Below are 24,269 nucleotides of genomic sequence, written 5' to 3' on the forward strand. Positions count from 1 at the left end.
CCCCGGCGGAGTGGTTGCTCCCTTGAAATTAACGTGATAATTGATGACACCGGCGGGTGCACCTTGCACTGTGTGGAGAGAACCGTTCCATTGGTATGGGCTAGGTGGTTGGTGTAATTATCTAAAATCAATAACCTCCTGCAAATGGTGCACGGAAAGGAATCACGAACCACCGAACGGAATTGTACGAGGGCGCGGCAAATGCATTTTCAGTCGCAACCGGCTAATGGCAGAGAAAAATGGAAGTAATTTGGGGTGAAAATCAGTTTTTGCAAAAAAAAGATGCAAAAACAAAAGAAAATTGAACGGTCCACAACATGAACAAGCTGCCTGTGGGGCACCATAATTGCATACCGAAAAAAAGAGCGAAAGAAACAAGTGTTTCATAGACAAGCATAACCGATAATGAAACCGAAACAAATGATGAGTGAAAATTCAGACACAAAATAAAGCAGACTCGAAATGTACATGGTATTAACAGAAAAGCAACGTGTACATGGTCAAAAAAGAAACAACAACAGTGAAGAAAAAAAAAAACACTTCAAAAGTGCATTCCACTGCACATCGTGCAAGGAAGGAAAAAGCTCATCGAGGTGTAATATCGAATACGAAACGGGGAAACAAAAATTGGCAAAAAACCAAAAAAAGATTGATGCTTTGAACGGAACCCTTGCTTGGGACGTTAATTATGCTAATGAGCAGAAGCCAGCGGCACATAAGGTCAACAAATTGTCTAATCATAGGCCGCACGAGCAGTGATGAGTTCATTTTGTGAGTGAGGTTTTGCTAAAGATAAGCTAATTTTTGTTCGGGCAATTTACTCATCTTTTTCTTGCTCGCCCAAAATTGAATGCATTCTTGTCAAATTTGTGTTGGTTTGTATTATTCCGAGTGCTGAGAACAGGGGTTAATGCTAAGACGAAATAGAGTGCCTAGAAATAAGTAGCAGAGTGGCTGTGGAGTGGCATAAAAAACTTTGCTTCCAATTAAATTAAACGAAACAAACTAACAACTGCCTGTAAGCTTCACGGGTTGGGTCATTTTTTTGCAACCAATTGGCTCATGAAAAAGCAAGATAAAGAAAGTGAAATTATTAATGCGCTTTCTGAACCCTCAGAGCTCCGTCCCAGCCGGGCCCGGATGTCCGCTGCGTAGAAAGGGATATATTTTCAAATTAACCAGAAGACGACCCTTCGTCGTTATTCATTTCACTTTGCGTTTTTGCAATATTCAAAGTCCATCTCAAAGTGTGCGGGCGTGCCTGTGTGTGTGTTTATTTGGTATGGCAATAAAACCATGCCAGCCAAAATAACTGACGCAAATTGAAACCGCATCACATCGCTTAACTGACAGGTTAACTAAACTGGAGCCTTACGCAAAGATTAACGACTTTACCACAGGATTGGGCGGTAAAAATCACCCACGGAGCAGAGAACGTGTTGGAAAATAAATAAGACAGTGTCGGAAGGTTTTTATTGGTCTGCTTTTATGTGTTCATTAGTTGCACGGCATTCCGTTTGGCTTGGCGCTAGTCTGGTCAGCAGGATTTCTTTTTTTCTTTTTTGAGAAAGGAAGGTTAAAGAAATCGAGTTAATAGCGTCTTGGCTGGTTGGATTGGCGTAAGTTTCTTTGCCTCAGTGAAAATGTATGGAATTTAAAAGAGGATTTTCTTATCACAGGGATAATGGTTTCACTGTTAATAAGAATTATAGTGAAAGGAGTCAATTAAAGAATAGATGAAAATTGGTTTGGGATTCTTATCGCAGTGACGAGCAGGCAGTGTTTACAGCCATAATATAATTGCTTTTAATTCTCAGGTTTATATAACAAAGGCACTGCTACAGTTGAGTTGATTTCAAACAAAATGATTATATTGCACAATCATTTACATAGTTCATCTTCATCTAGTTCATTTTCACATTTTACATAGTTCATCTTATACACATTTCATAAACATCTCTTACTCAAGAATGGATCAAGCCATGGATTCTGGTTGGCATATATTTCCATAAAAGGGGCCTCCGTGCACATTGCTGCAGCGCTAGCCTTGCAATACGGTTAGACGCTTCGATTAACTGCACTCCGTTCACTGTACACATCCGGCTGGGAGCTCTGAGTGTATGAACTTGATACTGATCGCTCATAAATCTCCCGTTACTCTGTTAACCGGATCGCGCGAAACCGTTCGCGGCGCTTGCCCGTGGGCTGCTCGAATGCGGATCGTTCAAGTTCAATGCACCTCTACATGCTGACGGTATGGAGATGGAAGGACGTGATGAAGAACAAACGTAGCAACGCGATACAAGACATTCCATCGTTTGAACGAGTTTTACTGGCTCGATGAAGCAACGAAAGTGGTCACGCTGGTCGCTGTTTGTGTAAAAGTGGTTCGTACAATTTGCAATTGTTTCATGAGATTATTAATATTAAAATAATGTGATGCAAAGAAATAAAGTGTAAGACAAACAGCATAATATATGCGATTCATTTTCATTGGATAAAAAATGATAAAAATGGTCTGCTATTACAATACGTATACGAGTATTTAAAGCAAGGAAAAGGTTTTAAAAGATAGGATTAGGATTATAGTTGTTTTAATCATTTTTAATACTGATATAAAATTCATAAATTAGTTTGCAATTTATCTTTCTTAAAGTATATGCTCTATAATTCTAGTTTGCATTCTAGAAGGCAAACAAAATAATACAATAATATGCAATAACACTTTTATTTATAATTGTCACAACTTAACAAATAAATAATGAACTGTTTCATTAAGTTTTCTTTTGTTCCATGATAAACATTTCATTTATTTTTAAAATAACTTACAGGTACAATGCATATTTCCATAAAAATGGGGGCTATATTTTTAGCAACACAAAACTAAATATAATATAATTTGTTACAATAAATAGCTTAGAAGTTCAACAAATATTTAGATGGATACATATTGATCTACCATTTTCAATGAACCATTCACAGTTGAAACCGAAACGTTAAGTAACCATGGACCATGGAGAAACTGGTTTACTAGAACAGTGCACCATGATTTATTTTAATTGGGCATGAACGATCCTTCTGGCTTGCAAGTGCATAACGGTGTCCGGTGTAAAAACATATGGTTGATCTTAATTTTTATTGATGCAGATACATTTAAGTCTGTACGTGTACCATATGTAAAAAAATTTGACCATTTGATGAATTTGGCACACACTGTCCAAATTCAACGGCAAACTGGTTTCCAGCAGCAACGTGACTCCGTTCAAGGACTGTTCCATCGAGTCTCGACCAGCACGAGACCTATGGTATGCCGCGCACTATTACGTCAAGTTTAAGGTCGGCAATTCTGGTTCTGATCAGGTCCACTCTAGTACCACGATGGTCGAGCGGCACTAGGTCGCGGCCAGGGTTTCGATAAACGTTGGTATTTTATTTAACTCCTAAGCTCCTTTATTTGGCAACCACGTGTCTCTGCCACGCGCACGAACTGACGTTTGACGGTTGCTGGCGTAGATGCACGCAGCAAAGCTAACGGGAGAGATGAACAGTTGCTTCAGATTCAATTTCAGGTCAGTAAAAGGGCCACAAACGGATCAACGCCCGGTTTGCAAATGTATCATATTCTCGTACGTTTTTGTTGTTGCTTAAGTTCGATAAGCTTTTTTCCGATGGTTGCGTGCATTCGGTCGTTTCCCATTCGATTAACTTTGACGTGTGTGTTTGATGGGAGTGTATGCGGGTGTGTTTGAGTGTGACTCGATAACGCCTACGACTAACGATGAAAGAGATGCTATGAAGGGGAGAGGGTATAGAAAAAAAATAAAACTGCCGAGTTTGGGACAAAGTCTGAAACCAGATCAACCGCAATGCAGATTGCAATTTTCATTTGCAGGCGGTTTGCTACTATGCAGCGAACTGCAAGGGTGTGAGCCGGTGGGAGTTTGTGTATGAGTATGTGTGTGTGTGTATTTTGGTGTGCATGGTCAGCATGGAGCCACAATTGAAAAATGAAAGAGAAAAACGCACATAAAAACAGCACGAAAAAGCCCTCGAATCGAAGGCAAACAAAAGCGAGAAGTATTTTTTTCACGAGTTGTTTGATGCTTCACTTGTGCTGCCCCGTCCCACTCACTATTGGAGTGCGGAAACATAAAAACATTGTCCAATGTGATCGATTTGATGTATCCGTTTTTGAGGAGCAGATTTTTCATCATTCAACCTCGTACAGTTCCTACTGCCTAGCCCGTTTTTGGGCCATCCTTTTAACGGCGTACCCCCGAACCGCGCTGACCAAATTCTGGTTCCCTGCGTAGTGGGCAGAGAGTTCTGCAAGCCAACAAAAATGGCAACCAAAGAAGCGGAACCCGTGATCCCGTTTACCAACTGAGCTGGGTGGTTTATGGTGGTTTCTGGTAGGAAGCTTCAGAACAGAAAACGACTTCCATTCACTGCAACCTGCTGACGAATCGGTCGTGCGGTAATGCATTCAGTGCACAGCTTGTCAGCTTTTGTCAGCAGTAAAATGTGACGCCAAATGTGGTTATTTTGATGCACATTTGTGTGCAACCTGTTTGGGAGCTGCGTGTTTCCGGCAGCATATACTGTGTTGCGTGCTGCAAGAATCAATAGTTCAATTTTCTGCCTTTCGATTTGTACCATACCGTTGACCAATGGCAGTCGACATCTGGATGCCAGATAGGAGATAAATTATGTTGAACACCAGGCTTAAAAACAAACGCTAAAAGTTGAAGAAACAATTCCTCCTTCTAAGGCATATAAAATGCTGTTTGATTTTTATGTGGTTAAGAAAAGAAGTATTGAAAAATGGTTATGTTAATAAAAAAAAAATTGAACATTCTTCTAAAATCATTGAATGTCACAAATTTAATATTGATGTATAATTCAATCTGTTTAGTAATTAAAGGGAGAAAGATTATTATTGGGAAAATGGAAGGCCTTATATGTGCAAATCAAAGTTACAGCCTCATAATCGCCACCCCTTATCTGGGACTTACTACAAAGCTGGATGATATCAATTATAAATAATATTAAGTTACGAAATTATATACATATAAGTACTATAAAATATAACATATAACGTACTAACCGATGTTAAACTCATTGATGTGCAGATATTATCATATTAGGAGAGCAACATGAATTCATAACAGAAAGATAATTTCGTGTAACTAATAGACAATTGACATATTTGGTATATAATATCCATATATATCAAACAAATGTTTAGTTAATATTATTTAGTTAGTGCTTTATTAATATAATTTTAGATTTTTATCAGTAATTTGCACGAGATAAGAACCCCATAAAAGATTATATGTATTCTTTTGTTGGATATTGTAGGATGTATTGAATGAAACCATAGATAGATAGCCATAGATTATCCTGCTCTGATTCTTCGTAAATCACATTTTAATGCAAATTGATGCAATGCAAACTCATACCTCTTTCTGGAAAACCTCAATAAAAATCGAATACTACTCTCATGGTTCATGCTGAGCCTTATTGGAGGGGTTGTTTTTTGGTTCTTTACTCACCCATTCCGCCAATGAGTTGAAATCCTTTAAAAAAAGGCAAAAATCGTTAAAGGCGCGCGCTAACGAACATTGACAGATATTTTCATATTTCTCTTCCTCATTTAATCGAAAGAATCAACCGCTCGTATAATCGGGTTTGTATTACGGAAGGGGTTTTCTGATGCGTTACAAGCGCTCCAGAAAATGTGCTCTTTATGGGATTATTGGTATGTTTTGCAAAAACCGTGAGGTTAACATTAACTGATACACACAGGCACGTAAATAAGCTATAACGAGCACTTCATCGAATCAATGGATGAAGCTTGATCGTTTCTGGAAAAGGGATGAAGATAGCTTGCTGGTCTTGAGTGTTTGTTTTCAGGCGGTATCGTAATTTTCAAATAAACAGACACACATACACTCACGCATAATTTATTTGCATCCCTCGGGAAGTATATTGAACTGCTGTTAGAGCGGTACGTAATATGATTTTATATTACCAGCGGGGTTGCAGATTAATGCAAACAAATCGTTTTGCCGCGAGCCTATCGAAAGTTGTGTGTGGACGGAGTGTGAGATTTACCAAGCAGTGGGCTCATTACTTTAAATTAAGAGCATTTTTCAATGCTTGCCGTTGATGGCTGGCTGAGGTCAAACGACTATGGTGTGAAGGTTTTTTTAGCGCATTTTAATGTCAGTTTAATTAAGCGTTGAAGGTAACAAGAAATGTGCTAGCGTGGTAGTTGATGATAGTTTTTGTTGTTTTGTAAAGAGTAAATAATGAAACAATCCAATGAGTTCAAAATCAAATATCAAAAGTTATGTCACATTTCCTCAATATCATTTTTTTTCAATGAATTTAATTTGTTTTAAATATGTACGATTTATTTAAAATAATGTTGGTAATATAACACATTCTTTCAAAACTAACTGAAGAAAACTTTAACCTATGGATCATTTGAATTAACCAATAATTTCCAACGGACTTCTGAAATGTGAACAATTTCAAGCTGGTTGATATTTTCGGAATCAAATCAGTAAATAAGTTAAACGATTCAAGCTCATAACGATTTCGTTAACACCGTCACACCTCATCAGGTCGCTCATTTTGGTTGAAATCATCAACATTTGCACAAACGCGTTCGGTAAAATCGAACACCACACCCGGGGGAAGCCAAAATTCCTCGCTCCGCGCTACTGTGTGATGTGGTGAGGGCGATGGAAAACTGATGAGATAACGAAATGAACTGGAAAATCCTCATCATTCAGCCCTGCCTGCCCAAAATCATCATCATCACCATCATCGGCATCATTATCATCGACATCAGCATCGAAGTTATCTCTTAACCTTGCCGCGGTGGTTCTGATGTATGCACGGCGGTCATTTGTGGCTGTGGAAACCAGTAGGCTCAATATAGCTAGCTACCTTTGGCTATGGTTACATGGTTTGAGGCTTTCGGTGGTAACAAGTGCCGCGATGCCGAAAGAGGAGAATGACATGGAAGAGAAGCCGGTAGACATCGGTCGTTCTTTGCTTACTGACCCTAACCTCGTAGGGCAACACATTAAGGGCTCATGTCATGTACGTTCCCATCCCTGCCCTCCTCCCCGGCACACACGCGCGCACACCCATAATGCATATAATTATGTAAGCCTCCACGCCGGTCAGCAAATTAAAGAGCCGCAAGTCGACCTAAAAGGCTTCCCACATTCCCACTAGGTGCACCATCGGTGCCCTCCTGACACGGTGGCTGGCCATCTGCACGATCGACACGGCAGCTAGCAGTGAGAAGTGAGCCGAAGTTCAATGCTGAAATTAAATCCGCACACTTTGCGCGTAGGTACACTGACATACATGGTTGCACATTGTTGTAAGAGCTTACTGGTTCCGAGCCCGAAATAAGGTAGAGAGTTAAAAAAAGAGAGATATTATGTGTCATTTTCACGCTGAACACGGTCTCGTGTGCAAATGGAGGCTTCGTCGGAAAACGGACGGCACGAATCAGTTCAGCAGGTTGCGTTCGGAAATATGAAACAAAAACGAACATGCACACGCACAAAGCAGCTAAACGATCAGGCTTCGATCATTATGTGGTGGTAATTATTTTCACTGCTAGCCAGTAATGTCTTCATCATTTCGATCATTATCTGTATCGTTTGGGTAGCACGGGGTCGTGAGGCTTTTTCGGGCGTTTGGACAAAGCTGTCCTCCAGTGCTTTCACATTATTTTTTGCGGCCACCTTTATGTAGTTTCACCGTACAAATTACTTAAATTCGCAAATTGTAGGGTATCAGTGTAGGGGAGATACTTAACAGAGTCTTTAAATACTTAATCCTCTAAATGATGATTACTTTGTGGTGTAGTTAGCATGGTAGAGGTGTATGTAAGTAAAATGGTTTAACAAAACATGGAAGGGCAGACCCACAAAATGGACCTCATAATGATGCGTTTATTTTTCTGAACGGCATTGAAGCAAACAGCATCTCTAGAGAGGGCGAAGGGCGTGATTTTGAGCGATGAAGTTAATCAGTAATGAACTACATTTGCTTGAGGACAAATGTTGTTGCATGATGTTCTAAAAATAATGGACAAGACTTCAATAGGAACAGACATTCGAGGAAAGTGCTGCATGACTTTTTTTTCTTACAGAAAGAACTTGAAAAAATTAGGTACTTTCTTAGGAACTGAGGTAGTACTAGTAAATTGTCGATTATTTTTCTTTCTACGAATGCGTTATATGTTTATATGTTTATTGATTAATCCATCGGGATCTTGAAGATCCTACATGAATGTACTTAAATTAGTGCTTATAGACTATGTAAGGTACATAAATCGATCGGGGAGAACAGGTGCACAAGAATAGAAAATGTATTTTGAAAATAAAATTATTACGTAAGTTGTGTCCTGAGTCTATCTCTAAAACATTCTGTGGCATGATGAAATCAAATAAATCAAAGTTATTTATGAAAGTTCGACACATAGCTGACATAGGATCAAACTGGCCAAAACGAGTTCTATAACGAGGGACGGATACGAATTGACGTGTACGTAGATTCCTAGATGGCGCGTTAAATTCTATCGTAGCTAATAGAGTAGGAGCATCAATGTGGTGGTTAAGTAGTCCTGATATAAAAAGGCATTTAGCTATCTCACGGCGTTTTTTCATCTTTAGTATTTCATAGTTACAGAAAATGGAAATTTTGCTTATTTGCTGAAGTTTGCTCAGCCCAATTTGAGTGGTTCCCTAAACAACTCCACCCATAACTTGACGCACCGGCCGCGGAAACCTGTCACACTGACGTTACAAAGTTTTTTCTTCCGTACGTCCAACTGCCACCGTCAATGACAGACTAGTCAAAGCCGTTGCCAATCCTCTCATGAACCAGCCTGATAAGGCAATCGCGTGGATTTGATCCTAGAAAGCTTGCAAGAGTAGATGCAAAAGAAAAAACAGCTAAAGTTTTTAGCCTCCCGCCTGTACCATGGATGTCAATCACAAACGGGCGTCAAACGGGCGTCCACGGGCAAAAATCAATTACCATCGCGCTTTACTCCTGACCCATCTCGTCCATTGGGCTGGCCGGTGGGCCGATGAAGCAAACGGCGACAAAATGCTCCTCCAATAATGATGATGGAAAGCGGTGGTGCAGATGAAGTTTGTTCATGTGGCAGATCCTATCCTGATCTGATTCATTTCATTGAGCCACGGCGACGCTGGCGGAGAACGCGCGCCTAAGGGGAAAAATATCTCGAAAAGAAAAGTTTACTTTCAGATTGATCCAACGCCTTGCCATTAGGGTGTGGGGGTTCGTTTCACTTTCATTCGACAGCTGAACTGGGATCGCGATAGAAGATCGAGTGAAAACGATATGCAAAATTATTCCAGCAGCAGCAGTTGATTATTAAACGAAAGTAGGGAGTGACGTGCGGTCCAAAAAGTGAGCTGGTTTGAGATGGAGAAAATGAAAAAGAGAGAAAAAGAAAAGCGCGTCGAAACTTAGACTCTGTCACTGGTAAGAGATGAATTGTGCTATTGCGGATGGTGGTGTCTTTTCTAAGATGGTCAATAATTTTCTTTCTACTCCCATCCTATTTGGATATGCGAATGGAATCTCGTTAATCGACAGGTGTCCACGAAATAAAAGAAAAACATGAATCGTACATAGAGGAAAGAACAAATTAAACTGCTGCTTGAAATGGCGAAGAATGGCGAAAAAGTTTCCAACAAGAAAAAGTCATGATCGAGGGCAACAAGCTGTCACTAGCATTGTCGTTATAAGTCATTTCAGAAGATTTATTCAAATCTTGTTAGAACAGATCTTTAAGATTTATATAGTCGTATAAGAATTTTAGAATAATTTATGCAATCCATAATACTAAAACAAGAACCCTGTGCACTAAAATACAATCAATGTATTATAACAGATTGGTTTAAATTGTAAATTGTAATTATAAATTGGTTTAAAATTAGATCAGCTTTGTTTAAAAGACAACACTGCGCGTAATATTCGCTTCCACCGATTGCTTCCGGAGGTTTCATTCATCTGCCTTCCTGTGCAGTACGAGTGATTATATCAACAACCGATTCGCAACATCATTATTCCAGACCACTGTTAAAACGAATCATAATCGGGACCACTCACCCGCGAGCCAACTGTCCACTCATGTTCAACCTACCGAGTGTAGTGAAATTGTGGCCATTGTGAAGTTGTGTTGGTTCGTGTTTTTTTATGTCACCTCCCTCACCCGCATCCTACCGCCTTGCTTCCTTTACGCTACGGCACAGCGTTTCGATCAGTTTGGTCTGGCAGTGACAGCTAAATTATTCGCTCGAATGCACCCATAACCGCATTAGCTCCGGACGCTGTGGGTGAAAAACTCGAGGAAGCTTCAAAATCAATTTCGGCGTTTCATAGGGGGCCTGCTAATGCAGAGCACCATACCCCGGCTCCAGCAGAGAGGTCAACGTATATAACGTTGGACGCGAGTGAGCGATTTATGGAACAAATAATAATTTGTTGTGAAAATATGGTACCGGGTGCCTGGCCGGAAGGGCATAATTTAAGCGCTCTGGTTGAATGTGGTTTGGGAAACCGGTGTGGGAGGATCGTGGGTAATATGAAAGGATATAAAAATGTATGAATTTATTTTTCCAGCATGGTTACTTTGGGCAAATGGTAGACATTGAGCAAAAGTTAAATGGTAGTAGACCAGAAGGTTTAAAGTAGATTCATTAGGGAATTTTAAATTAAATCTCTGTTATCTTTCTATTAAAATCCCATCACAGCTGGTAAACTTTCACAAAACTTCACAAAGCCAACCACCACGGCAAGGAAAAGAAACAATAAAAGTAAAATCGTATCTACAACATAACGTCATTCGATAATCGTTGCAGCTTATCAAGTTTTATCGAGTTTAATTTTGTTGCATCAGTTGGCTGCACCATCGCTACTCGTCTAGCACTAGAAATGTGTCTAAGCAGCAATGCACCGTCCGTTCCATTAACGGGTAAAGGGAGCGCAAAACTTTCCCCTCGGCAGAAAAAGGATATCATCACCCTGCGCCAGCCTTCCAGCCCGTGGCCGTCTTGATGTTAATCACTTTGGAAAACATTCTGACAGGTGCCGAGATGTAAAACCAGCGCTCAAACGGCAACTTCAACGCTAGCTGCAAGCGTTAAGCCTTTGGGGGTTGGAGGCGGTATGAACGGTTTTGGTCATTAGTGGGTAAAATTTGATCCCAGCTGGCTGGTACCGCACAGTTGGTGCAGTAGCCGCTGGCTGGATGGTTGGTGATGCGATGCGATGAAGGATGCATGCTAATTAGTTTTTGATACTGCATTTTCGCTCGAGCATCGCCTATCGCTCGTTCTTTCGCTCCCCCTGTGTGTCTTTGGGGAAAAGGAAAAGGACGAACTGAAACCACTGATGGGTGGGGTTGGATAGATCCTTGAAGTCATTTCTTCCCAGAACAGCGTGGTTGCACACGACGCGAAAGCCAAGCCGAACGAAGATGCTGCCTGTTTGCCGTTTGCCTACGGTTGGCGACAGCTGGGATAAGGCGGTTAAGTTTAAGATAAATAATGAACAAACTCATCGTGCGGTATCGATGGTGTTGTTTGCAAGCATCGCTATTCCAAAGGGAGTTGTGTTTTTCCCTGTACTGGCAAAGAGCGTGCATCCTTCTGTTTGTGATGTTTGGGATTAGCGAACGTGGGGGTCGGGGGCTTGAAGGTTGGCTAAAGTAAACGCACTGCACCCATTCGCAGAGCATCTGTCAAGACATTTTGTGCATGAGAAAATCGATGCTAAACCTAGCCTTAGCCGAAGTGCTTTAATTCCTGTTGCACTCATTCATGCAATGATCATCTTATTGCGCTGATGCGATTCTAAACGACAGGCTAGAAACGACGTTGGCATTCAACTGTCATGTTCGATTATCATAGCAATTTACTGTCGTTCTGAGTCGTTTCGTTTAGAGTGAAAAGAAGCGGTGAACGTAACACATGGTCGCGGGAACAGCGGCTCGTTGGAATGGTTGGTGGTATTGGAATTCGTTTACAACCACCATGAATGCACCTTAGAACATTCCATGAGACGGGCTAAATTGGATCGTCACCCTATAAATGCGCATTTACTTTGTTACCAGCTTGTTTCATTAACCATGTTTTTTCTTTGTTTTTCATTTCAGGTACGACAGTTTAAACGATTCTTCAAAATAATTTGACCCAATAAAGCCTTGTGTGAGAAAGAAGCTAAGGTGAAGAATCACAGTAGAGCCGTTGAGTGGTTAGTTCGCATTCAGGACAAGGTATGCAAATTATGCATTGTTAGAGCTCAATTACATAGAACATGCCGTATGGGACGAGTGGCCTGTATAACCTCGGCTAACATTAAAGCATCGTTGTTGGTGGTATCTGCTCTGCTGAGCTTGGCATATTCCTGCAAAACGATGCAATATTAACCAATCGAAATGGAACATTCCTCACGCTTCAATCGCTCTTGTGTGATCTGTGATGTTTGATGTGGTTTTAAAGTTTTCTTTTCATAATTCAAAATATTTAAACCATAACGACAGGCAGCTTATAGGGCGTACTGTTTAGTGGTTTACTTTATCTATTTTTCCATATGAAATACATTTTAAAATTCTCATAAGGCATGGTAGTGTAAGAAATATATAGATTCTATTTGACGCAACGTCTTACGCGGCCATGCGTGCCTATACAGGCTTTCGAGACTTAATTCATTACCATGCAGCTGAATAAGTCTATCCTTGCTACGGGGAGGCGGTCCATTCTAGGCCGGGATCGCTGACATGTTATTGAGTCGTTCGAGTTGACGACTGTACCACTGGCTCGCCCGATAAATAGATTATGTGATATAATTTGTCAGTGCATAAGCTTCTGATATCATTGAATTGTGTCGACTGACAGGCTTTATGAGGCTGAATTGCGTATCATGTTCTCAATCTCCATATATATCAAATGTATATCATGACATGTATATCATCTCAAATGTATATCATGTCAATCAAACCTAGGCTGAAATAGTAAGCTTTAAAACTTAAACATTAAAAGATGCCGATAATTATAACCTATAACCTATAACCTATATAACTTATTATAAACAGTACAACTACGCTACCAATTAAGTCAAGTAGATTGAAATGATTGTCCAAACCAATGCTCCAACAACAAACGGTTGTTTTCCTTTTAGGTAGAAGCTACCAGACCGAGTGGTATATTCTTCAACAGCCACCTCATTATCATTAAACTGGTCGCAGGTGGTGCTGAACAAACTTCCGCATTGATTCGCCGGAATGTTTGTCTCGGACCAGTGCGCATTGCACCCCAGCACACAACGCGGGGTGGCGGGAAACACACATCTCGACAGTTAAAACAAGCATATGTGTATAGGTGCTGCGCCGGTGGAAGTGTCCTGTAACTAACGAAACCCCTCGAACTGTCCAATCTATCACGACCAAGCGGCAAGGTCAGTGGCGTTCCGGCGCTTAGCCATAAATCAACCCGTGCGCTACGTCGCCGAGTCCGCTCAACACACGGACAAGATACGCGCCATGTTTAGCGTGTTTGTGAACTGGGGAAACAAGGAGTGTCATGGTTGGGCGACCTACTCGTCGAGGATGTGGAAAACCGTGGCGATATGGCGAACAGTGGCAGACAGCTCGGGGTGGTAGGGTTAATCACTGTAATCCATCATCTATCCTGGTGGCGTCGACAACGGTGGTCGGCGAGCACGGCTCCTGCTTTCTTTGTGGTAATAACAAGCATGCAGTCTCGCAGACGCACATACACACACACACAATCGTACAAGGACGTCATACTTTGACTTTCTCTCGTTTTACATCTCTCGATGCCCTGTCAACCGTGCTCGGTGTCGGTTCCCAACTCACGGTGAAAATGCGTTCTAAGTGTGTTCATCAAACACTAGCAGAGTCTCCTCAGCAGGCAGCGGAGGACATAATTTGCCGGCGGAGGGTCATATATGTGGATGGGGTAAAGTCCGAGTCATTCAGGCGCCAGCCGTGTGTAAGTGTGTGCGAACGTGACCCAGCAATAAGCGGGTTCTTTTTTTCCTGAATCTACCCCTCTGTATCGCCTACGGTAAAGCACACCCCGTTCAATGTTCGATGTGCGTGTGTTTGTGCGTGTTGGTGTTTGGATGTGGGTTAAATGATTTAATTCTGAAAGTTAATTAACTCCACTGCAGCCTGCCTTCATTTGCATAATCAAGACGTGTCATTTATGAGCCGATAGTGGCCGGTCAGCAGGAAAGGGGCAGCGTCCATTGAATGTACAGTTTAGCGGAAACGTATCACGCAACGCCACACTTCAAACGGTGAGGGACGGTGACGCATTCGTTTTTGAAGTAGCCGGCTAGCATTCTTTTCAATTTGCCATTGCTTGAAGCAACGGTGATTAACCCTAACGATGGGTGATAGTGTCGTTTTCGGTATGAAGGGAACACATGCACCAGCAGAAGCTCTTCACAGATCACCGCAGCAATTTAATCGAGTGCACTTTAAGCAGTTTTCCACACGACCACCTTCTTATCAGGGGAAGTTGGCGCGCGCTTGAGTCGTCAAAAATGTCAAGAGCCGGTGCGAAGAGCCGGTTGTCCTCGGGTAAGGAAAACGGTGTGCTATACCCGTTCCTCGTGATTCAGTTGTCGTCGTGACAGTAATGTGATAATTTGCATTTCCGCGTATTCAGCACATTGTGTGCACTGGGAGTGATCATTTGCAGTGCCGAATGGTATGGACCGGTGAACGAGGACGAAGTCCTGGCAGAGAGCAAGAGCATTGAGGGTTTACACAGCTTAGCAGTCACGGAATTGCTTGATGGGGGAAGGTGTTGGGTATGGCACTGCCACACCCTGAAATAACTGACCTGCTAGCGGCAGAGATTGTACACCACCTCACGCTACAACCCCTTCTAATCTGCTGCACTTTCTACCGTTTGGCAATAAATGACGATTAACTGCAGCCCGGCCTGGCTGGCTGGCTGGCTGTCTGGCCGCCAGTCGGTGCTCTACCATCCCTCTCCCCGTGGCACTGTGTTTGCGGCAGTATAATTAGATTGCTGTTTGCGTGTTATTTGGATAATTGAATTATGGTAATTTTTGTCAATCATACGCACCCGGATTGACAGTAATTACGCACATACGCGTGCGTCACGCCCATTGGAGAAGAGCAGTAGGTGCGTTATCAATGCATTTTGATACAATTGTTGAGTAACGTATTGTTGGTGTAATGGGATGGTGAGGCAAAGTATTGAGCAAATTATTGGTAGCAGTGCAAGATTATTGAACCAAAAAAAAAACGGTTGTGGTAAAAGTTCATGATCAAATGTAATGTTTAATCAACACATTCATAACAAGCAAGAACATTTGGGTCGATTATCAGCTTCATAATAAACATTTTCTAATATTTTAATGTATTATTAGTAGTTAACTAACCACAAGCACCTATTAAATATTTGTCCCATTCGAAAACCAAATTTACCCTATCCGTAACTATCGATCTTTAAGTAACTTTTCTGTGATCACTTTTAGCAGTATTCGTTTGACAGTTCATCACCCGTTCTTATCTAGTGACAGCTGTGTCAGATCTAAGGCGTTAAAGAGTAAAAAATACGCCTAAAGTGTGGGTATAACTTCTGCTGCCTTCGACTGTTCCATATTTCCCAGCAATCCCAGCCAGTGCCGTTTGTGGACGCGTTGATAATTATCGCGGATCGCGTTCCCAACGAGCACTGCACGTCGCCGTGACGTTGACGAGGGTGTAGGCAGGCCTATGCTAACCTTGCGCTAACCCGGGAAACTTATCACCAGCGCTACTGTTTGGTAGTGGATCCGATAGATCGTGGGTTAGTTTCCCTATCATTTGTTCGCTATTCGCGCGAGCGCGCTGAAAATCGTGCCTTCCAACATTCGTGACAGTTTTGGGGTGAGACATCCTACCAAGCTTCCACTCCCTAGACAATTTAACTGGCTAACTGTTGCAACACTGCAGAGTTTACCAGGATCGTTGGCTACCTGTTCGAATGAAATGGAATTTTGCAATAGAAATACAAAATGTTGCTCACCTATCGCATCGGTACCACGCACATGAATCGTTGCTTTTGGACAGTTTTGTTTACCCCGGACACACCCTTGAGAGAGCATTTCTGCTCTTCCAGCACTGCGCTGCGCCAAAATGTTTGACGCGGTTTACTGTGGCCAAGCTTTGCGTAACCCAAATGGGGAATCGACACTGGTACACATTTCAACGTGCCTCACGTACGCAAAATTGTAACGAATCAATCTTTTCGATATTCCCTGTTTTGTATTCCTCCAAAAAAAAACCGCATGGCAACGAAATGAGCCGTTTTTAGCATGCGAGCTAATGTATTCGTGTGTGCATGTGTGTGGGTGCACACTGTTAGCGAAAAGGAAACTCTAGCAGGAGCACAGTCATTCGTTTGTTTCAAATGCTCTAATGCAGATCCAGGATATTGGTGTTGGTCGTGATGGTATGTGGTAATCCGCTGCTGCGACGGAGCACGATCCCATCGTATTTGATTGATAGATTTATGGTGGTGATGATTGGATTTATGGTTACGAGTCGCCAAGTGTCAATCGATCAGCATGGGAATCGAAAGCTCCATCAGACAGCTGGACAGTTCGATCCGAGAGTTTGTTCAATCCTGAAGGGGATTTGTACGGTTGGATGCAATGTTGAAACCATGACTTCAATTTTCATCTCATTTCTGCTGGATTACACTGGTAAATTCTATACATCTCAAATTATACACATCAAATGGGACTGTTGGGAGAAACATTTGAAAGCTTTTGTGCGTATTTTTTTTAGTTTTTTAGGTTTTTAATGCATATTTTATTTAGTTTTTGGGATTAATTCTAGAGCCCCGGTTATAGATCCGTAGTAGGGCAAGGTTACACAAATATTATGTATGTTGAGTGTCGACATCGGTAGCCACGCAGAAGTAAATCGATCGACTTCCATGCTGTTACATCCTTTTCTACTTCCCCTTGGTTTAGTGTAGTTCCAATTATTTTAATACCAATAAGGCCAGCTAGCTTTTAGGCAATGTAGGTTAAACCCCATAGGCAGACATATTGAAAGTAATAAATGAAATGAAAAGTCTATGAATAGGACCTGAATTGTTTTAATAATTTTTTTTTAGTTTTTGGAATTTTTATTTTGTCCAGTCATTTTAGAATGTACTAAATGTTTTTTTTCTAATGATAGATATCGGATTGCTTAAAATATCTCGTATCTCCAACCATTTGTTAAAATTATATTACCTTCTGTTAGTTTTCTACTGCAAAGAATTCAAACCCATTAATTTTTCCAATAACACCAACTTGGAGTGTTTGAATATTTAATTTTAGTTTTGCTACTTTTGTCTAGCCTATTAGTGGTCTTCACCGAGAACGGTTGTTGTGCCAAAGAAAAATAATTTGTAAATAAGCAATGTAAAGTGTGTTAAAATTTAAACAGTTCCATAAAATTTGACTTTGTTATTCAATCTCAGCTTAAATCGAGTTGTTTAAAGAATGCCTCTATAAAAAAAGAAGAGATTATTATCGTTCTAAGCTGGTCTGGTGGTACAGTCGTCAACTTGTACGACTTAACAACATGCCCGTCATGGGTTCAAGCCCCGAATAGACCGTGCCCCCATACGTAGGACTGACTATCCTGCTATGGTAATAATAAGTCATAGAAAGCCAAGCTCACTTCACCAGTGGGTACAGGTAGGCCTTGACCGACAACGGTTGTTGTGCCAAAGAAGAAGAAGATTATCGTTCTACTGAAAGGGGAACAAGAGTCTCTATTTTTACCGTATTAAACCTTCATTTTTTACGCATGGTTAAATTTTCTGGCTGCTTGACTGCACCCCAACAACTTTAGTATACAACAGGAAGCACTAATTGTGTACCGCTTTCCTTGTTTTAACCTAAATTCTAGTCACCTAGAACGGATGATTTGGGTGAAAGGATTACGATAGCGAGGATGGCAAGGATGAAATGAAAACACACATTTTATTTCACTCTATGATGCCAGATTTAATTGAATGGAGCATAGTTGGAGGGTTTCAAAATGCACCTCAGAGGTACAGTCCCTGAATCGAGGAAGGAAAGCGGTTCCGTTCTTTCCATTTCATTCCAAACAAAGCCATGGAACCCGTCCCCAGAGAGCGAACGCATAGCGTTTTGTCTGGTTGTATTTTGATTTCAAGGCTGCTTCTGCTTGCGCTTTTTACTCATTGACCCAGGAAAAGCGAGGCAAAAATGTGTTAGGCGTGCCACTGCAACGCGATGTAATTAAGAAACAAGGGCAAACTATTGTGTACATCGAGTCTTGCAGCACAAGAGAAGAGGGATCCCAAATCTTAGTCGGGCGAAATAACGGAAAATCACCCATCGCATGAGGTAAACAACAGTGAGGTTCAATGGTACCGTTACCAACTCGAGTCGTACAGGTCGTTGTGAACTCACTGTTTGTCAGGTTGGTGGCTGTGGGTTTGGTAAGGTCTCCTGCTGCGTTCCGTGGCAGTTGCATGTGTTGTTGCTTTTGCGACAAATTACACCGTCAACCGGCAGGGTGAACCTAGCCGCACCTAGGTTTAGGTGTCTCAAGGGTCTACAGCGAAACCGTATCGTGTAGCACACAATAAACGCCTCCAACTCTTACTGAGCGATGAAAAGGAACTGCTCTTTTCTCACGGATAAACGTGCGCTGGAACATAAATTTAAAGGTGGAAAAGAAAAACATTTTGCTTAAGCTTGCACAGTAGGGTGGCTTTGTTATCTGACTTTTGCGATGCGGTTGCGGAAGGAAGGTGCCACAAATAACATCGTTTGCTGCTTGCACACGTTCGAGGGATGATTGGAAAGAATGGTTTAGTGTTGTATTGAAGTGCTTGAATGCTGTGTGTTTTAATGAACAAAAATTGGTTCTGCACAAAACTAGTGAATAGCGGGAGAAACGGACGAAAACAAATTGATTGTAAAATTATTCTTAATCAATGTATGAACGGCCAACTGGAAGGGAAAAGGCTAGCTTACGTTTTTCAGTGATCTGCGTGAAGAACTGAGAGAGAAAAAGCGAGACTTTCGAGCAAATGGGAAATCGATGGATGTAAAGCGCGAAACAAACAGAATTTATGGGAACAAATACTTGTTCTATCGCGACGCATGATCCGGACGCATGAACAGGATCCGAACCATGCCCAGAGTCATAAACAAAATTTGATGGCAATGTTTCCTTCGAGCTGGGAACCATTTTTTCGTTTAGTAAGAGTATTGGCAGAAGCACGAAGTTACAACGTGTTTGGTATTTTCAATATGTAATCCGATATGGTTCGGGATGGATGGTGTGCGTAACATAAATTAATGAAATTATTGCATACTTCGTGGATGAAATAGCTACGTTAGAACACAACATTTTCAAAAATTGGTTTAGTGAACAAGTTTTTTTTATTTTCCTCTTCTCTGTGAATGTATAAATGAATCTTGCGATGGACAGTATTGATACGAATATTTGAAGCACTATCTAGCGTATTAAACACAACTTTCACGTAAACTCAAGGGATTCATAACTTATAGCATGTACTTTCTTAATGTTATTAACCTTCTTACTATCATTTTATTTTTATAGCTTTCTTGGAATTTAGGAAGCGCACGAAGTACTAAAAGGCATTCAAACAATAAATATGTTGTTTTTTTAAGTATGAGTATGAAATAATTGAATTGTGTTGGAGGTCAGAAGCTTTTAAAAGGCAAAGATATGTAGTAACTACTAAAATAAAAACTACTATGACAGAAATGAAGATGGATTGGAACAAGGCGTTGTTGTGCACGATTGAAAGGATTTACAAATCTTCTTCTTCTTCTTTGGCTCAACAAACGATGGCGGTCAAGGCCTGCCTGTACCCACTTGTGGGCTTGGCTTTCGGTGACTAATTGATTCCCCCCCCATAGCAGGATAGTCAGTCCTACGTATGGCGGCGCGGTCTATTTGGGGATTGAACCCATGACGGGCATGTGGTTAAGTCGTACGAGTTGACGACTGTACTACGAGACCGGAAAATGTATCTCTCGATGTATCTGAAGGTCTAAAGTCATACAATACTGAAATACGCCCTTGCAAATCATACTATTATAATTTTGCGATTGTAACGATTTGTAGTTGATACTTATTTCATATAAATGCTATTTTTTAAATTTGATTAATGTGACGTGTTTTTATAAGTTGTAAAGTTAAAACAAACTCATATCTAATAGTAAGAGAAAAGTTGAAACCCCTCAAACATTTGATTATTAAACAGTAATAATTCATTATTATCATATGTAATAACACGCGTTTACCTTAAGTTTTTTTCTTTCCTAGAGTGATGAATGTCTTACTCCATTAGTTGTTTTCGCACATCAGCTGCAAGAGCTAGTATCTAAGCTTTTGTAATTCATATTTTCCCATTTAAATTCTTCTTCGTCTCCTTGGTACAACAACCGTTCTTGAACAAGAACTTATTGATTACTCATAGCAGGAAAGTCAAACCTACGTATGAGAGCACGCTCCATTCTGGGTTGTAACCCATGATGGGCATGTTGTTAAGTCATACGAGTTGATGTCTGTACCGCGAGACCGGCCCCATTTAAAAAATATATTTACAGTCCCTATTTGCTTATAACTAGCTTTTGGGTATTGATATATGATATACCAATGGTTTATTATTAGTAATAATGACGTAATAATGTAAACGAATGATCGACGTTCATTCAGCATTATTTGCTGTCTTCGTTAAAAGTGCTAAACGACCAAGTTGATTAACGAAAAATCTCCTGGAGCAACACGAAATTAGCACACATAACTGACAGAAGTGACTGGTTTTATTACCACCCTGCATTGCCACTCCATTAATGAAGATTTTTATGCTCAGTTGAACATAATTCACTGCCTTGCAAATGTACCCAACTTGGCTCACAAAATCCGTGTTGCATGTTGCATTGCACTTCATTCATGCAAGCGTTTGAGGAGTGTATTTTTTCGCTCGCCTCGTGCACCGCCGTAGTGTCAGTCTTGCGTAGGAAGATCTAATTGCATTTCACACGAGCAATTAACTGTTTGAAGATTATAATTAAACGGATGCGAAACGCACCGGAAAGCGCGGAGCTGCTTGATGGTCGAGGTATCGCGAACCTCTTCCTTGAAGGCTGATAAGTTGGCAGCTTTGCAAAGCGAGACTAACGTAATGAAGTTCCGTTCCGTTCCGTTTTCTGCCTGGATGGTTGTAAATTTGCCATGCTTACTGTAACAAAGAAAAGTGGTAAACTGCTTGATAAGATTTAATTAGTTTCACGCGTTTGCATGCCCATGTGCGGGTGCGTGGGTATAAGGGTGTCCTTGCATAAAGCAACGTGTATTTCTGTCAGGAGCGTGTATTACATTCAACTAGTGAGAGATAATTGAATGGTGAATTAGTGAAACTTATGCTAATAGCCTTAATACTTTGAAAATTTGTGATAAATGTTCAGTTTCTTATAATGAACAACTACCCCTCTCATACATTTATTCGTTCAAACTTACCCTTTGCAAGTTTACCATTATTTTGAAAGGATCAAAGTAAGAAATTGGTTTCTCAAATATATGAGGTCATAAACTAACCTACATTTATCATCTAGAATCGTTTCAAATCAATCATTGAAATGGAAAAAAATGTGTTGAACCTACTACACATCATCATTTCTTTTCCAGCAAGGCTCAGTTTGATTCCTGACTGTAAATGAATTTTTGATGAGCACTTTAAGATGTATTGAGATTTTAGATCCCTTTGTTTCGCTTAGTTTTGTTTGCCTGCGAAAGAAATATAGAACAAGATATTGAAATGGTTTCTCACATTTTCGTACGTGCTTGAGCAAAGGATTGGAGAAAAAGAGCATGCTTTTGGGTATGGATCATAACATCCATTTTCATCTCGGAATGGCTTTCTTTCAATTTCGTCTCGGTAAGGATTTTCTGTGTACACAAAATAAAACAAACCTCAAGCTGAGAAATCATTCTGAGTGTGGTACTTCTAGCCCATCTTTGATGGTGTTTTTTTTATAGTATCTTGACTTCTTACACTCAACCTTCTGCACAATACCCGGGAAATGGGCAGCAAAACGAACCCCGTAGGGCGTCAACTACCGTACCCCAAAACCAGTCCGAAAAGCAAATCAATCTTTTCCCACCCCGAGCGATGGCCGTTTGTTCCGTTTGGAATGAAAAATCGTTCGAGCACGTTGTTGATAGTTTTATGATGTAAAACCCCTTGATAACATGAGTCGCCTCGGTCCTTTTGCTGATGGATAAATCTTCCTCAGAGCATGTTCGAACAATTCGTGATGCGGCTCACGTACACACGTACGCCGATAGTGCAATAAAACAATTACCCAACCAAATCCAGCGCGAATCAACCGACATCACGGAAAGTAATACGCTCCACGCGGACGGATCCACTCGCACTCGATCTGGACGTTTCGTGCTGGGGCTGTGAAGTGAAGGGCTGTCTCGGCAACGCGACGCTGTGTTGGTGTATGCAACACAATAAAGAAACAAATTCATCCATAAATGCATGGTAATGCACATAAATTTCCCAACCACATGGCTGCTGAACGAAGATTGACAATTCAGCAAGGCAGTTATTGACTGTAATTGACTCACGTTTGACGACTCACGTCCCCGCGGCATCAGCTCCTTTGCACTGGCAAGCGTTTCCCCCATGTCGATCCTCGCATATCGACACCTGACAGCAGACTTTTCCTGTCCACCTGTGCAGGTAAGCGAGGAAAAACGAGATTTCCATTGATGCCGTATCCCTGCTCAGCAATGGGGCCGACGCTTCTCGTGCGGGAGGAACTCAACACGTTACCCGTGCCAGTTGTGACGGAAAAATGGCTTCTAATTGCGCGGCAGGAAAGAGAATGGGAAATGTGTAAAGCAACGTTTATGGGCTTTAAGTAGATGTGGATTGGCTGGAAGCTCGTTTTCCTTCCATAAATATTGTATGCCTACATAGTCGTCCTGGAGGGGTGTGTGACCATTTGCTACACAAGTCTTTCCTCCACCGGCGATGGGCAACTGTCATTAATAATTGGATGACGATGACGGACCTCCGTGCAGGTGTCTGTGCAAGTAAATGATGGATTTGTAAAGAGATTCCCCCTTTCCTAGCGGACCATTCATGCTTTGCGCATCGGGCTGGAACGTGTGGCTCTACAATACGTACGCCTTTCTATGTTCGCTGGCTATGTTGCCGAGCCACCCACGGTAAAAGGATTAGCACGCTGCCCTGTTTCTGTAGTGCAAGGTGATTCTTTGAATGGATTGACAACAAGGAAAAGATGATTTGTACCGTTCACTCTTGAGATTTAAATGAAACAGCACGTGCACACGCAAGCAGAGTGAATTGCCTAGCTGGAATTGCATGGTGCCGAACGGTTGATGAGTTGATGGGAAAGTGACTTGAATGTTAGTGACCGTTCCTTGGGGGATTGGATTTTGCACGTCAAGTGTTGAGAGGATAATTATTCTTGTGCAGCAGAATATCGTCTTTGTCCCTTTTATAACAGCCTTTACTAACAGGAAATGTCAAACGTTTATGGACGCAGAGGAATACAATGTCAACATTGATGCTGGATTTCAGATGTATTGAAAATGAGTGAGTGTTCCAGTTACTGTATGTTCCACAAATATTAGTTGATATATGGTAAGATTGATAAATAACTAATAGCAAATCGAAAAATGTGTAATATTTTGAATTTCTTATTCTATTTTTTGCCTTGTGTAAATATGCTTTCACTTATTCAATATTTCTCCAACAACATTTTTACATTTTCTGCATTTTAATAATCATAAAATAAAACATGAATTTGTTCTAATTTGTCTTAAGTGCAGCAGGCGTTTCTCAACTGTTAGGAGCTTTGAAAACAAATATATTGTTTTGTGGTGCAATGTTCACATCCTTGTCTGTTACCTAACGTTTAACGTATTCATGTTTGGAAAACCTTACGCTGAACTCTTGTGCATTGTACAACGGCTGAAGCGATACAGCTCGGTTGAGCAACGGACACAGCTCTATCTGGTCAATTCATCGTTCCGGTTGAAAACCGGTAGTGCACACCGCCCTTGGAGACAGTCCAGGTGGTTTTGCAATATGCTGTTTGACCTA

The 24,269-nt window shown here is 41.1% G+C and overlaps 1 protein-coding gene across 12 annotated transcripts in view; it reads left to right on the forward strand.

Moving 5' to 3' along the window:
• The window catches only part of LOC3291124 (proteoglycan 4), a 122,451-nt gene that overhangs the window by 44,390 nt on the left and 53,792 nt on the right, over window positions 1-24,269 (forward strand). For 3 of the 12 annotated variants that reach the window (XM_061656307.1, XM_061656309.1, XM_061656310.1), the window contains one exon: window positions 12,227-12,346. The exons of the other annotated variants lie outside the window; for them this stretch is intronic. The gene's annotated coding sequence lies outside the window, so the exon portion shown is untranslated. The remainder of the gene's footprint in view (window positions 1-12,226; window positions 12,347-24,269) is intronic. 12 annotated transcript variants of the gene reach the window in all.

This window comes from Anopheles gambiae, chromosome 3 (assembly GCF_943734735.2).
Source record: "Anopheles gambiae chromosome 3, idAnoGambNW_F1_1, whole genome shotgun sequence".
Classification (NCBI taxonomy): Eukaryota; Metazoa; Arthropoda; class Insecta; order Diptera; family Culicidae; genus Anopheles; species Anopheles gambiae.